Source organism: Martes martes, assembly GCF_963455335.1.
Source record: "Martes martes genome assembly, chromosome: 7".
Classification (NCBI taxonomy): Eukaryota; Metazoa; Chordata; class Mammalia; order Carnivora; family Mustelidae; genus Martes; species Martes martes.
The window spans coordinates 68,405,360-68,418,575 of record NC_137894.1 but is presented as its reverse complement, the minus strand read 5'-3'; the positions used below and the strand labels follow the sequence as shown (position 1 = coordinate 68,418,575).

At 38.4% G+C, this 13,216-nt stretch overlaps 1 protein-coding gene across 1 annotated transcript in view; it reads right to left on the bottom strand.

Moving 5' to 3' along the window:
• Nucleotides 1-8,936, bottom strand: part of USP8 (ubiquitin specific peptidase 8) — a 74,459-nt gene extending 65,523 nt beyond the window's left edge. Inside the window, exon 1 of the mRNA XM_080809585.1 lies at nucleotides 8,776-8,936. The gene's annotated coding sequence lies outside the window, so the exon portion shown is untranslated. The remainder of the gene's footprint in view (nucleotides 1-8,775) is intronic.
• Nucleotides 8,937-13,216: the final 4,280 nt, after the last annotated feature.

The window sequence follows — 13,216 nt, the reverse complement described above, 5'->3', positions numbered from 1 at the left end:
TTCTGAAGAAGAGTCATGTGATCCAAGAGTCATGTGAAGCCTACAGAGTTAGGCTTCAAAAGACAAGACAAGGAAGATGCCAGTAATCTATATAATGATCCTAAGGAAAGATGATGAAGGTCAGAACTAGGGCAGGAGAGATGGAATGGAGGAGGCAGATACATGAGACACTGCAAAGATAGAGGCCTTGGCTAACAATTAGACACATGGAGGGAAGGTACAGGGATAAGATTATAGTGACAAAGTTTTTACTCAGAGTTTATTTATTTTTTCTTAAGATTTTATTTATTCGACAGAGAGAGAGATCACAAGTAGGCAGAGAGGCAGGCAGAGAGAGGGGGGGAAGCAGGCTCACCGCTGAGCAGAAAGCCCGATGCGGGGTCTGATCCCAGGACCCTGAGATCATGACCTGAGCCGAAGGCGGAGGCCTAACCCACTGAGCCACCAGGTTTCCCTTTACTCAGAGTTTAAAGTTAACTTTTCTATCCTTACTTTATTTTTAAAAAGTTCTTTTTCTTTTTTTTTTAAGATTTTGTTTATTTTAGAGAGAGGGAGGGAAAGAGTGAGCACGAGCAGACAGAGGGACAACCAGACTCCATGCTGAGTGTGGCTTGATCTCACAATCCTGAAATCATGACCTGAGCTGAAATCAAGAGTTAGACGCTCAACTGACTGAGTCAGCTAAGTGCCCCTCAGTAATCTCTACATCCAGTGTGAGGGTCAAACTTACAATGCCTAGATCAAGGCAGCATACTCTACTTACTTGAGCCAGGTAGGTGTCCCTGTCCTTACATGATTTTTGAGAACGGCTGAAATAAATAACAATTTTCTCTGATAATGTCATCAAGGGACCACAGTTGTTTTCATTTTCTTTCACAAAATTATATAAGTTACTGTCAAATAAGATGCCTGGTGTTAAAAATACTTACAGCATTGCCTTAATTACTGTTTGAGCCTCTACAATCACAGATTTCTGCAGAAGCCAAAGTATAATATAAAGGGTATTAATCAAATGAGAAAGCAAAGAAGGATACACATACAACCTAAATCTATGTGAAATTTAATGTGTTAAATTCCTGATAAGTCATTCTGCTGCACTTTGTCTTTAAAACGATTTCAAAATAGGGGCGCCTGGGTGGCTCAGGGGGTTAAAGCCTCTGCCTTTGGCTCAGGTCATGATCTCAGGTCATGATCTCAGGGTCCTGGGATCGAGCCCCGCGTCAGGCTCTCTGCTCAATGGGAAGCCTGCTTCCTACTCTCTCTCTGCCTGCCTCTCTGCCTACCTGTGATCTCTGTCAAATAAATAAATAAACATCTTATAAAAAAAAAAAACGATTTCAAAATAGGCTGACATAAAATAAATTAAGGCCAGTATGACTGAATGAATTCACAATTTCTTAATTTTGGCTGCAACAGTAAAGACAAGGAAAAGAGCAGCAACAGTTTTTTGTTGTTATAACAATCCTACTGTATATACAAAAGAATGTTCAGTAAGTATAGAACTCAAATAATTTATAGAACCTACTTGTTTATATCTAGAACTAAATACAACATATAACCTATTAAAACTGTGTTATGCTTCAAAAAGGAGAGTTAAATAAAAACAAAGTACATGTGAGAAAAATTAAAGTTCTTCTAAAAATTAATTTTCTTAAGATGTGTAAATCTGATAAAGGTGAAATACTTCAGCTTTAGTCACACAGCAATGTTTCAAAAGTGAAATCCAGACAGTGCTGAAAATTAGTTAACAAAATCGGGGGGAAAAAGAAGGCATATGTATCCCCCTCTCTGTTGATGACAGCCTTCTGATTCTTCCAAAAGAGAAAGAGCAGAGATTGGATAGATGACTTGAACCACAGAGTGAAGACTAAAAAATAAAAAGGTGAAGACTGAGGTTTGTAGTCATTCAAATTGGTCCTGATATCTTAACTAATGCTTCACACCAGCCACAACCTAGGTCTTTGGCAAAGGAGAGCAAAGTCTGTCTCCAATAAAGTATTAAGAAGGCTCAACCCTTTCAAGAATTAGTCACTGCTAAAACCTGGTATTTTCTGAGCATCTACTATGTGTCTAGCGCTGAGCTAATAACTGTGAGAGCAGTGTTGTTGTTGTTTTTAAGATTTATTGATTTTAGAAGGAGAGGGAGGCAGAGAAAAAAAGAGGGAGGGGGAGAAGAGGCAGATGAAGAGGAGAGAATCCCAAGCAGAATCCCCACTGAGCACAGAGTTCAACACAGGGGCTTGATCCCACCACCCTAAGATCATGACCTGAGCTGAAACCGAGTCGAATGCTTTACTGACTGAGCCACCCAGGTGGCTGGAGGGCAGTGTTTTCAAATCCATTTAGAAGGTCACAATCAGCATTTAAAAAATAAAATTGAAGAGAAAATATCAGAGCATGTCACATACAGTAAGGTTAAGTATTGTTTCATGAAACTTCAGTTGGGTTGTGTATGTGTATGCATATAACACTGGGTTGAAAGGTAAAATGTATTTCTTTCCATAGGTTACAACTGACAAAGTGTAAAAGTTCTACAGAGCAATGCTACTTCAAGTGTGGCCCACTGACCAGAGACAGTTGGGGGACTGTTACAAGTCTGTGACAAAATAAGAAATTTATGACAGATATGAATCAAGTAAGCACACAGAACTTTTCATAGTAGCAAGAACTTTCTGTGAAGAAAGCAGTCTACTAATTTATATAGGCTTCAAGTCTGTAACACAGACTGGCTACTTTGAGTGACACTGCTCTAGGGGATAAAGAGTACCATAGGGCTTCTGATCCAAATGTCTTAGTTTAGTTACCAAGACCAAACTAATAACTATTAAATAATAAGCCAACAATTAATTGCTATGCCATATATTAATATGTGACTCCAGTCACTGGGAAGTCTAAAGAAGGAGAGAAAATTTGGTGTAGCTTCTTCCAGCCTAGAATGCACTCTCTTTGTGCTATTCCCTCTTCCTTCAAGGACCAACTTAAGTTCTACTTCTTCCATCCTTGATAGTCCCAGTTATGGGGAGTTCATTTCTTGGTCTAAATTTTACGGTATGTATAATCTGGTATGTATAATGTAATGTATGGTATGTATAATGTCATTGACTCAGTATTGTATTTCAAACAAATGACAATTATGACTAGTTTTTAAGACCCTCATAACTATGAAGTGCTTATGATAACATGATGAGGCAGAGACAGAAACTAGCCCTAAAGGTAAGATTTAGCTACGGACTGAGTAAGAAAGAGGGGTATTCCAGAAAAAGGAAACCCACATGAACAAACACACAAAATGAGGAATTAGTATGGGAACGCAATGAGAAAAATAAGGAATACTATAGGGATTATAAATCCTTCTGAATTCATGATGGGGTTATGTCCCAATAAATCCATCATAAGTTGGGGCGCCTGGGTGGCTCAGTGGGTTGAAGCCTCTGCCTTCGGCTCGGGTCATGATCCCGGGTCCTGGGATCGAGCCCCGCGTCGGGCTCTCTGCTCAGCAGGGAGCCTGCTTCCTCCCCTCTCTGCCTGCTTCTTTGTCTACTTGTGGTCTCTGTCTGTCAAATAAATAAATAAAATCTTAAAAAAAAAAATCCATCATAAGTTGAAAATACTGTTAAGTAAAAAAATATGTGTAATACACCTAATCTAACAAACATCAGAGCTTAGACTAGCATTACCTTAAACATGCTCAGGACACTTCATTAGCAAAACCACCTATCACAAAGCCCATTTTATTATAAAGTGTTAAATAACTCATGTACTTTACTGAATAATATACTAAAAGTGAAAAAACAGAATAGTTGGAAGTTTATCAGTTGTTTACCCCCACCATCACACGGCTGACTGGGCACTGTGGCTCACTACCACTGCCCAGTACCACCACATACTGCTGCCTGGGAAAAGATCAAAATTCAAAATACGAAGTACAGTTTCTACTGAACATGTATCACTTTTACACAATCATAAAGTTGAAAAATCCTAGGTCAAACTGTTGTAAGTTGAGGACCATCAGTACAGGGAAATAATCAATTTGATCAAAGGATTATGAATACATATCTTCTTTACATGTCACTACTTTGACATGCTAGATCCCTAGTGCTGACCTCAGTCCTTACAGTCAACACTTATTAACTGTTGGCTAATAATAAATTATATTAGGTAAGGAGATAGAGTCATATTATGGAGGGCTTTTGAAGCCATCAAGAATTGTTTATAATTTATTCAGCAGGAAATAAGCCAGTTCTTGAAGGGGAAAATGATACCTCAGGGCAGGTCAAAGTGGGAATATGCCAGATGGATTTGAAGGAAATAGGAACAAGGAATAATACTTTGGATAAGAATATCCAGGCCACTGCAGGCCACTGCAAAAAAGAACACAAAAAGGTAGAAACGTGCTTTTGTTTCTGACTGACTGAAGCAGAAAATCTTCTCCTGTGCATACACACAAACAGAATGGTAGTGCTGTTAACAAAAACAACAACAACAAAAACAAAACCAACATTAGTTTAAAAAACTGATTAGTTTATAGCAGCATTTCTCAACTGGGGCACTACTGCTATTTTGAACCAGATAAAACTTTGCTACAGGAGGCTGCCCCGTACATTGTAGGATATTTAGCAGCGCATATGCCTGGCCCTACCCACTAGATGCCAGTAGTAATTCATTCCCCTCCAGTAGTGACAACCCAAAATGTCTCCAGACATTACTGAATGTCCCCTAGTGGGCAAAATTACTCCCAAATAAGAATTTTGAACATGTACGCAGAAGGAACAACATCTAAAGATGCCGTGACAGAGATGTAAATGTAAGTAGAGATTGGGTCCACAGAGACACCAGACAAATATTAAACCAACTATTAAGGCATTAAAGTTAATTTTAATAATCCCTATTGTTTTGGGAAATAAAGTACTGACACTTAAATGATGTATTATCTAGGATATGATATCTTTCTTATGTTTATGTATATTTTTAAACTTCTAGTTTTTAAAACACCGACATTATTTATACTAGTAACTAAAATCAGGAGAATGAATCAACAAGGAAATGAGATCTTGTTTCTCTACAGCTGACAAGATATTTGAAAGGCTTGGTGGGGAGGAAGATGAAGGGGAATGTTCCCCCAAAAAGGAAGAAAGAGAAAACCAGGAAAGTGCAATATGATGGAAACCACAGAAAAAGAACTTCAATCAACTTTTATAAAGTTCTTACAAAGCAAAAAAAGAAAAAGTAAAGTAACTAGTCCTAGTTCTGAAGATTAACTATATAAACTATCTTCTTGGCAAATACTTGGAGAACCTACATCTATTCAAGCTGCAGTGTCAGGAGCTATGGGGAATATAAAAAAATATACCTTCTGGGGTGCCTGGGTGGCTCAGTAGTTAAGTGTCTGACTTGGTCTCATCTCAGGTCTTGATCTCAGGGCCGTGAGTTCAAGCCCCATGTGGGGTTCCACGCTAGGTGTGAAGTCTACTTAAAAAAAAAGAGCTAGGTGTGGAGTCTACTTTAAAAAAAAAAAAAAGAATATATATCCCAACAAAGTTTCTACCTCTTAAGGTGAAAGGTAAGCTAACAATGTTAATACAAAGCAAAGTATCATCAGATAGGTACTAACAAACCATGCCAAAATCTGTAGCTTTTATTAAGACTATTCCTAGAAAAAATGCAGAAGGGTAACTGTTTTCCATAACAGGTGTCTACTTACATTATAACCCTAATCCATTTCATAATTCTCTTACTCCTTATCTCCTTAAATTTTTTAGCACATGCAAAATAGATGAGTAGTGAACCAGATCATACTTAGTACATAGGAAAAAAAAAAAAAGACATGGTTCTCATTCTTGGCCATGTATTAGAATCACCTACAGAACTACAAAATAGCAATGCCCAGAACCTACTCCTAAACGGTTAAATCAGAATCTCAGAGCATGGGACTTGCACACAGATATTTTTTAAAAGCTCCTCAGGTAAATTCTAACACACAGTCAAGACAGAGATCCATGGACATAAAAAATGGATATAAACATGTTACTAGAAGTAGTAAAACAGTATGAAGATGACAAATAGGTTCTAGCTGAAATCAACATTTTAAGTCATTTAATTTCCAGGATATAAAAATTATGAGAAATCATTTTCATTTTTAAAATTCTGTAACTGAGAAATTAAAATAAAACTTTCAAGATTCCTAGATGAATAACTTTTTAAGGACTCTTTGTTTCAAAATTGGTATTACAATGTGTAACAATTTCATTTCACTATATTAGAAAGACATACATTATTTGTATGTTTCAGAGAATTTAGGACCATGAAAAACTAAACTGTAATTTTCAGAGGAGACACTGACTTTATTCACTACACATGAGTATGGTTTTATTTGAATTAGTATGGTGATAAATATGGAATTCCAAAGAAGCTTAATTATAACATTTATTAATTTACTATAAGCTTTATATTATAGAAGCATTGTAGGTCTTAGTCTCATTTTCCATTATTATATGACTTTGAGCAAATTCCTTAAATCCTCCTCCCAACACTAATTGCTACTCTTCAGTTTACCTCCATGTGCAAAATGGGAAACAATTATCTGCTTCTACAGAGTTCTCATAGGTATCAAACGAAAAAGTACATACAGAAAAAATGCTCTGAAAATTATGTGCCATGAAAATACAAAATATTATGGTTAAAGAAATCAGAAGCATACCTTATACCTTATCCTGCATCTACTATTAAATCCAAAATTACTTTAATACAACTTTATCAATAAAATTATGGTAGGCTAAAGATGGCCACAAATTCTTTGATATTCTTCTCTCCAAAGTATCTAGGGGTTTATCATCTGGTGGGACAGAGGGCTCTGATTGCTCTAATAGAGAATGTTGGAAGTAATGCTATGCCAATTTCTGGGTTCAAGCTAAGAGACAGCTTCCACTTCTGCCTCTTTAAATACTTGCTTTTCAAACTCAAACTCATGCTATGAGAAGTCCAAGCCCCATGAAAAGGCCATGTGCCAGCACTCCAGGTGACATCCCTAGCTGAACTACCAGCCAACATCAACTGCCATTCATGCAAATGAGCCTTCGATGTCCAACTCAGTTAAGCTTTCAGATAACTTCAACCCTAGCTGCCCCACAAATGCATGAAACTCTTAAGTGAGAACCAACCAGCTGACTCCAATTAACCCAGAGACATATAACAGATAAAACATAATAGTTTGAAGCTACTTTGTTTGATTTGTTATACAGCAATAGGTAATAAGGACAATAACCAAGATTTAAAAAAAAATGTTTCCTTAAGTATATCCAATTTGATTAGCAACTCATATTTGATGGGCACATTTTCCCTTTAATCTCTACAAAAATAACTGCATCTTCATGATGAAAAATTCATAATGGAAATATAATGCTAGACATTTTATGGAAAAAATTTGATGTGCTGGATTTATTTTCCAACTACCTTACTTTACAAAAGCCATTTTGGATCTTTCCCAGTATGTTCATACTAATAAACAAAGAGTTACAATGATTATTAAAGGTTAAGTAAACATATAAAGTTAAATACTGAAAGACATCTTTAAAATGTTAGTTTTTCTCATGCATTGTTTTCTCAAAGAATACGACACATACCTACATATTTATATGCAATTAATGCATATTTATGTCATTAATAACAAGTTGTTGTTTTACTATTACAGGGTTCCTACTATCTAATTTTAAAGATGCACCCAATGTGTCACAAGAAAAAGAATACACATTTCAAGGCAGCCATAGCAATAGAATAAAGGCATAACACAACCTACATCACCTTTCAGATAAAATGTTCCAATACTGTGGAGTCATGACAAACTATCTGCAAGACATTCAACCATGAATCTTAACCAGAATCTGTTGAAATGCAAAATCTGCTTACAAAGCAAAGCCGCAGACCAAGACTAGAAAAGGTACAGTTCCTTAACAAATACCACCTGACACTTTTAAAGGCTGCAGCAAAAGATATACAAAACTAAGACTGCTTGCAGATTCAGAAAGAGTAACATTCCTTTCATCTGAAACCCTCAGGGTGCTTAACAAATATTAAATACCTTCAGGTAAATATTTTGTTAGTGATTAAGTGACTTGCTTCAAGGTCACAGAATGAACTGGAGAAAAGAATTAAACCCAGAAGTGTAGTCTGCAGCTCAATGTATAAATGAACAGCACTGCGATTCAGGGTTCTGAAATTTCCAAGGTGGAGTGGAGGTGAAATTAACTTGTCCCACAACTCTAGGAGAGGGACTACATTTTAGCAAAGAAAAGCTTTTTTTTAGAGAAGTCATAGTTTTAACTGATGGGCTTATACCTGGACTTCATTAAAACTGGACCTGGACTTCATTAAAACTAAGTTTGATTGGGTCAGAGAAGATATTGGGAAACCCTCGGAGGGTCTGTATTAAAGGCCTGGGACTGTAGTTCGATAGCAGAAAATTAGAAAACGGAGGCCAGAGGAAGGAGGTCAAAGTCGGGTCTAAGTGTTGAAAGAGAACAAGGAATGGTCAAGGCCACCTTCTAAGGCCGAAAAACCTGAAAAAACTACACGAAACTCACTGGACAACCCTAGGTAGGCAGCGGGAAAGACTCAAGATCGGGCCCTTCCTCTAAAAGCCGATTCTAGGTTCGGGGTTGTCCCACCCCTCTCGGCGGACAAGGCTTGTCTCCCCGGTGACCAGCAGCTTGTGAAAAGAAAGGGTGTCCAATGCAGCCGGCTTCCCGAGGAACAAAGGCCAGGACCCAGACCCACACTCACCGTGGCGCCGGGAGCGCTTGACTAACGCCGCCCTCCTCTCCAAAGGCCCATCTTCCCGCAATTCGAAGATTTAGCCTCCCCCAGCCCGACGGAAACCAGTCCAGCTCATCCCCTTTTCCCAGTCTGCACTGCGTTGCGACGCGTCGCGTCTCCGACGTCACGAATGGGAGGGGATACGCGCGCGCGCCCGCTTGTGACTGCTTCCTCTTCCGCAGTCGTGCTCACAACAGGGAGGTGGGAGGGTTAAAGAGGACGGCGAGGGCAGGGTCCAAGCTAGGCTAAGCTTCCCTGAGCTTTCCCACCGGTCTCGTTGGCCCAGTTTTTGTCGGCTTTTTCGATCACCCAGGTGTTTCTCCTATTCTGGCGTTTGCTGCAGCGGAAGCAGGGACTCTTGTGCCTCTTACCTACGTAGTTTACTTTTCAGAGTGGACATTTAGGACTAGAAAAGGGATTTGAAATCCCTCAAGTTCTGACTAAAAGCTAACATTCTCCGAAGCCACGCCTCTGGTCAAAGAAGAAACATGATCCTAAACACATTATATATACACATCTTAACACCAGTGAAAGGCCCAGTCTTAGGGGCACCTGGGTGGCTCAGTGAGTTAAAGCCTCTGCCTTCAGGCTCAGGTCATGATCCCAGGGTCTTGGAATCAAGCCCCGCATCGGGCTCTCTGCTCCGCGGGGAGCCTGCTTCCTCCTCTCTCTCTGCCTGCCTCTCTGCCTACTTGTGATCTCTGTCAAATAAATAAATAAAATCTTAAAAAAAAAAAAAAAAGCCCAGTCTTACACAAACAATACAAGAGGTCTGAACTTTCTCGCAAGGTGATCTTTGTACTCTCTTAGAGAAAAGTGACTGGATGTTCCAATTATCTGTAGACAAAGTTGCGTGGATGGAGTTGCTGACCATGGTCACAAAGTCCCCAGGGACAGGCCAGGTGTCTCATGAATGGGAAAACTGGAGGGTGAGGTCTAGTAAATGCCTTAAGTAAAAGTGTCTGCCAGATAGGGGTCCAATAAATTTGTAATTTACAAATAGAGTAATTTACATATAGTAGTAACAGTAAATGTTAATTTCCTTTCTGTTACAATGAAGTACCCGCAAAAATATGGTAGCTCTTTTATACCTAAGTTATACACTGTTTTCCCAAAAGATTTAAGACTGATACAATATGAAATATACTGTACTGCTTAGAACTACTAACTAACCTTAGCAAACTTCTTCATAACTAAGAAAACAATTGCATCTCCTTTGAAGATGGGCTCTTAGGAAAGGAAGTTAGTTGTTGGAGTTGTTTTGTGTGTTTTGTTTTTTTCTGCTGAGCGCCTACATGAATTTGAGTATTAAAAAACAAAAACACTGACCCAGAGCTGAGTTTGGAAGTAGGATCCAAAGACAGAGAGAAGAATGTGAAATTCTCTGGAGACGTCTCAGAGACAAGAAATCAGGAATGTGAGGTGATAGAGAAAAAGAGAAAGAATAAGAATGAATTAACCAATGAAGAGTCTCTTATGGTGGGGTGGCAGAAAGAAATTAACAAACAGGACTCTTTAACATTCACCTAAAGTTAATTTTGTTGCTCAGACTGTTCCAATTCCACCCCATAAGTGGAATTGTCCCCCATGTCCTTAAGGTGTCAGTAAAATTCGCTTGAGTATTTTTGAAAAGTAAGAAGTTCCACATGTGATTCAACAGGTGCAAAAGACAAACCAGGCAAGATGATGAGATGACTGCAAAACTGAACTAAGGTGGTGAAAGCAGGAAAAAATCAGAACCATCCTAGGAAATTCACAAAAATCTGGGGGTGGGCTTTGGACTTTTCAGTATTAGCAGATGAGAGTGCTTAAGGGGCACACTTAAGGGGCACTTGATGAAACTGTTTATTGAATTGAATCATAAGCCCCAGGTCTTCTTCAAATTTGTGTTGTAACAAACCAAGCAACAATATCTTTGTTATCCAGAATCTAAGTAATGGATCACTAGCTGTTTAGAAGGCATGGCTTGTATCTGACCATACCTTTGCCATCCAGCATAAGAAGAAGCCCAAAATTTACTAAACTTGGTTCATCCTCCACCCATTCAACAAGTATTTACTGAATGCATGTTCTATGCCGGGCATTGTTTTGGACTTGGGATATAAAGTTCCTCCTCAACACAGAGCTGACTTATGTTGTAGTGGGGGAGACATAATAAGCAAATATGTATATACTATGTCAGGTATTGTTAAGTGCTAAGAAAAAAAGAAAAACAGAGTAAAGGACCAGCAAAAACAGGGGTATTTTTGATGGGAAAGTCAGGGAATAGCTTTCTGACAAGGTGAGATTTCCATAGAACCTTTGGTGAAGGGAGGGAGCAAGCCATGGGTAAGTGTAGAAAAAGAATATCCAGGCAATGAGGGCGGCACATGTGAAGGCAGTGAGGCAGGAAAAGGTGAGTGTTCTAGAGGAACAGCAAGGAGGATAGTGATAGATGATGATCTCAGAGGGGTGGGGAGGGAATGATACACAGATTACATAGGACCTAGAGATCTATAGAACATGTTTATCCACAACAGTGCAAAATGTGAATCACATGCTAATATTACATGAAAAATTAGTTTTCATGGGTGCCTGGGTGGCTCAGTCATTAAGAGTCTGCCTTCGCCTCAGGTCATGATCCCAGGGTCCTGGGATCAAGCCCCGCATCAGGCTCCCTGCTCGGTTGGAAGCCTGCTTCTCCCTTTCCCTTTTTATGTTCCCTCTCTCCCTGTGTCTCTCTCTGCGTCAAATAAATAAATAAAAATCTTTAAAAAAAGAGAAAAATTCGCTTTCATATGAATGATAAAATTTACAAATTATGTACAAACGTCCATTACAATTGTTTGCACAAGTATCCTGTGGTTCTTTTACTAGTTTATATTTCTCTGTTCGTCCGGTTTTTATTTGCTAAAATCAGAATGATTACCACATTGGCTGGTTGTATGGGCCAGCAAACATTTTTTATCTCTAGGGTTTGTATCACTAGACAAGAGGTGGCCAGTCTTGGCTATCTTCTTGGATACCAACTTCTGAGTTTAGGAACTTACCACTCTCTGCACCTCACTAAGACTCTATCAGCTATTGGTTTATCTTAAGTTGTAAATAATCAACTATGTCACACTTAGAGTAATCTGAGTTTTATTTTTTACATGAGTTATACTTCTAATTAGCTTAAATTTATCTCAATAAAGTTTTAGAGATGCACTCTCATTCTATGATTTCAGGATTTAGTGAACAACTATGATTACCTTTTTCATCCCTTTATGGTTTCACACATAGGTCTTCTCTCCTTTTTTGTCTTTGTTTCTCTGAAGTTTTTTTTTTAATTTAATTTTATTTTTTCAGTGTTCCAAGATTCATTGTTTATGCACTGCACCCAGTGCTCAATGCAATACGTGCCCTTTCTGAAGAGTTTTAATCAGATTATCATGTTCTCCTTAGGTAGTTTCCCATTCAAGTTGTTACTTTGTCTTTTTTTGGATCTTCCCCCCTTCCATTAGATTTCCCTTACAGATGTAATACTCAGAATACAATATTACAAATGGTGATACACATGGTTTTATCCCAACAAGAGACAGTTTTCAGTCTGTTGACCCTATCAAGAAATTTTCACTTACTTGACTGAGGTCATCAAAGAGTTACTTAAACTTCTTAAGAATTATCTCTGCAACTTTGTCATGCTAATATTAACTGGAAAAGGGAGACTCTTATTTAATAGACACAGGAACTGCTAGCTATAAATGTGTTGAACTGAGACCATAGAATCAAAACACATGCTTAAGACTTTGCTACATTTTTCCAAAAAGAAATTATTAAGTTTTAACTTAACGAAGAATCTAATTTAAAGTAGATAATTCTTTAAGTAAAACTTCCAAAAAATATTTCTGTGAATTATTTATTCATATGCAATTTATTTCACTTCTATGACTCCAAACTATCCAGTATAAGTCATCTATGGGAGTAAGGGTATGATTTTTTTTAAGAGAAAGGTGTTTTTCTTTCCATTTTAAAAAAAATTATGTATTTGTCAGAGAGAGAGAGAGCAGGCAGGCAGAGTGGCAGGCAGAGGCAGAGAGAGAAGCAAGCTCCCTGCCAAGCAAGGAGCCCAATGCAGGACTCGGACCCAGGATGCTGCGATCATGTCCAGAGCAGAATGAAGGCAGCTGCTTAACAAACTGAGCCAACCAAGCGTCCCAAGGGTATGACTTTTGAGGGACTGTTTACTTCTTCCAAATCATGGGTAAATATATTAAATAATACACAAATAGTGGTTTTCAAACTTTGGTATCATCAAACAATATGTGGCCTGAATAAACACAACAACACACAGTGCAGGCCTCACACAAAAATTTACAGACTCAGAGCTAATTGAATTCACAGGATCCCCCAGCTATTAAATTCATGGAGAGCTGTGCCTGGGCTGGCA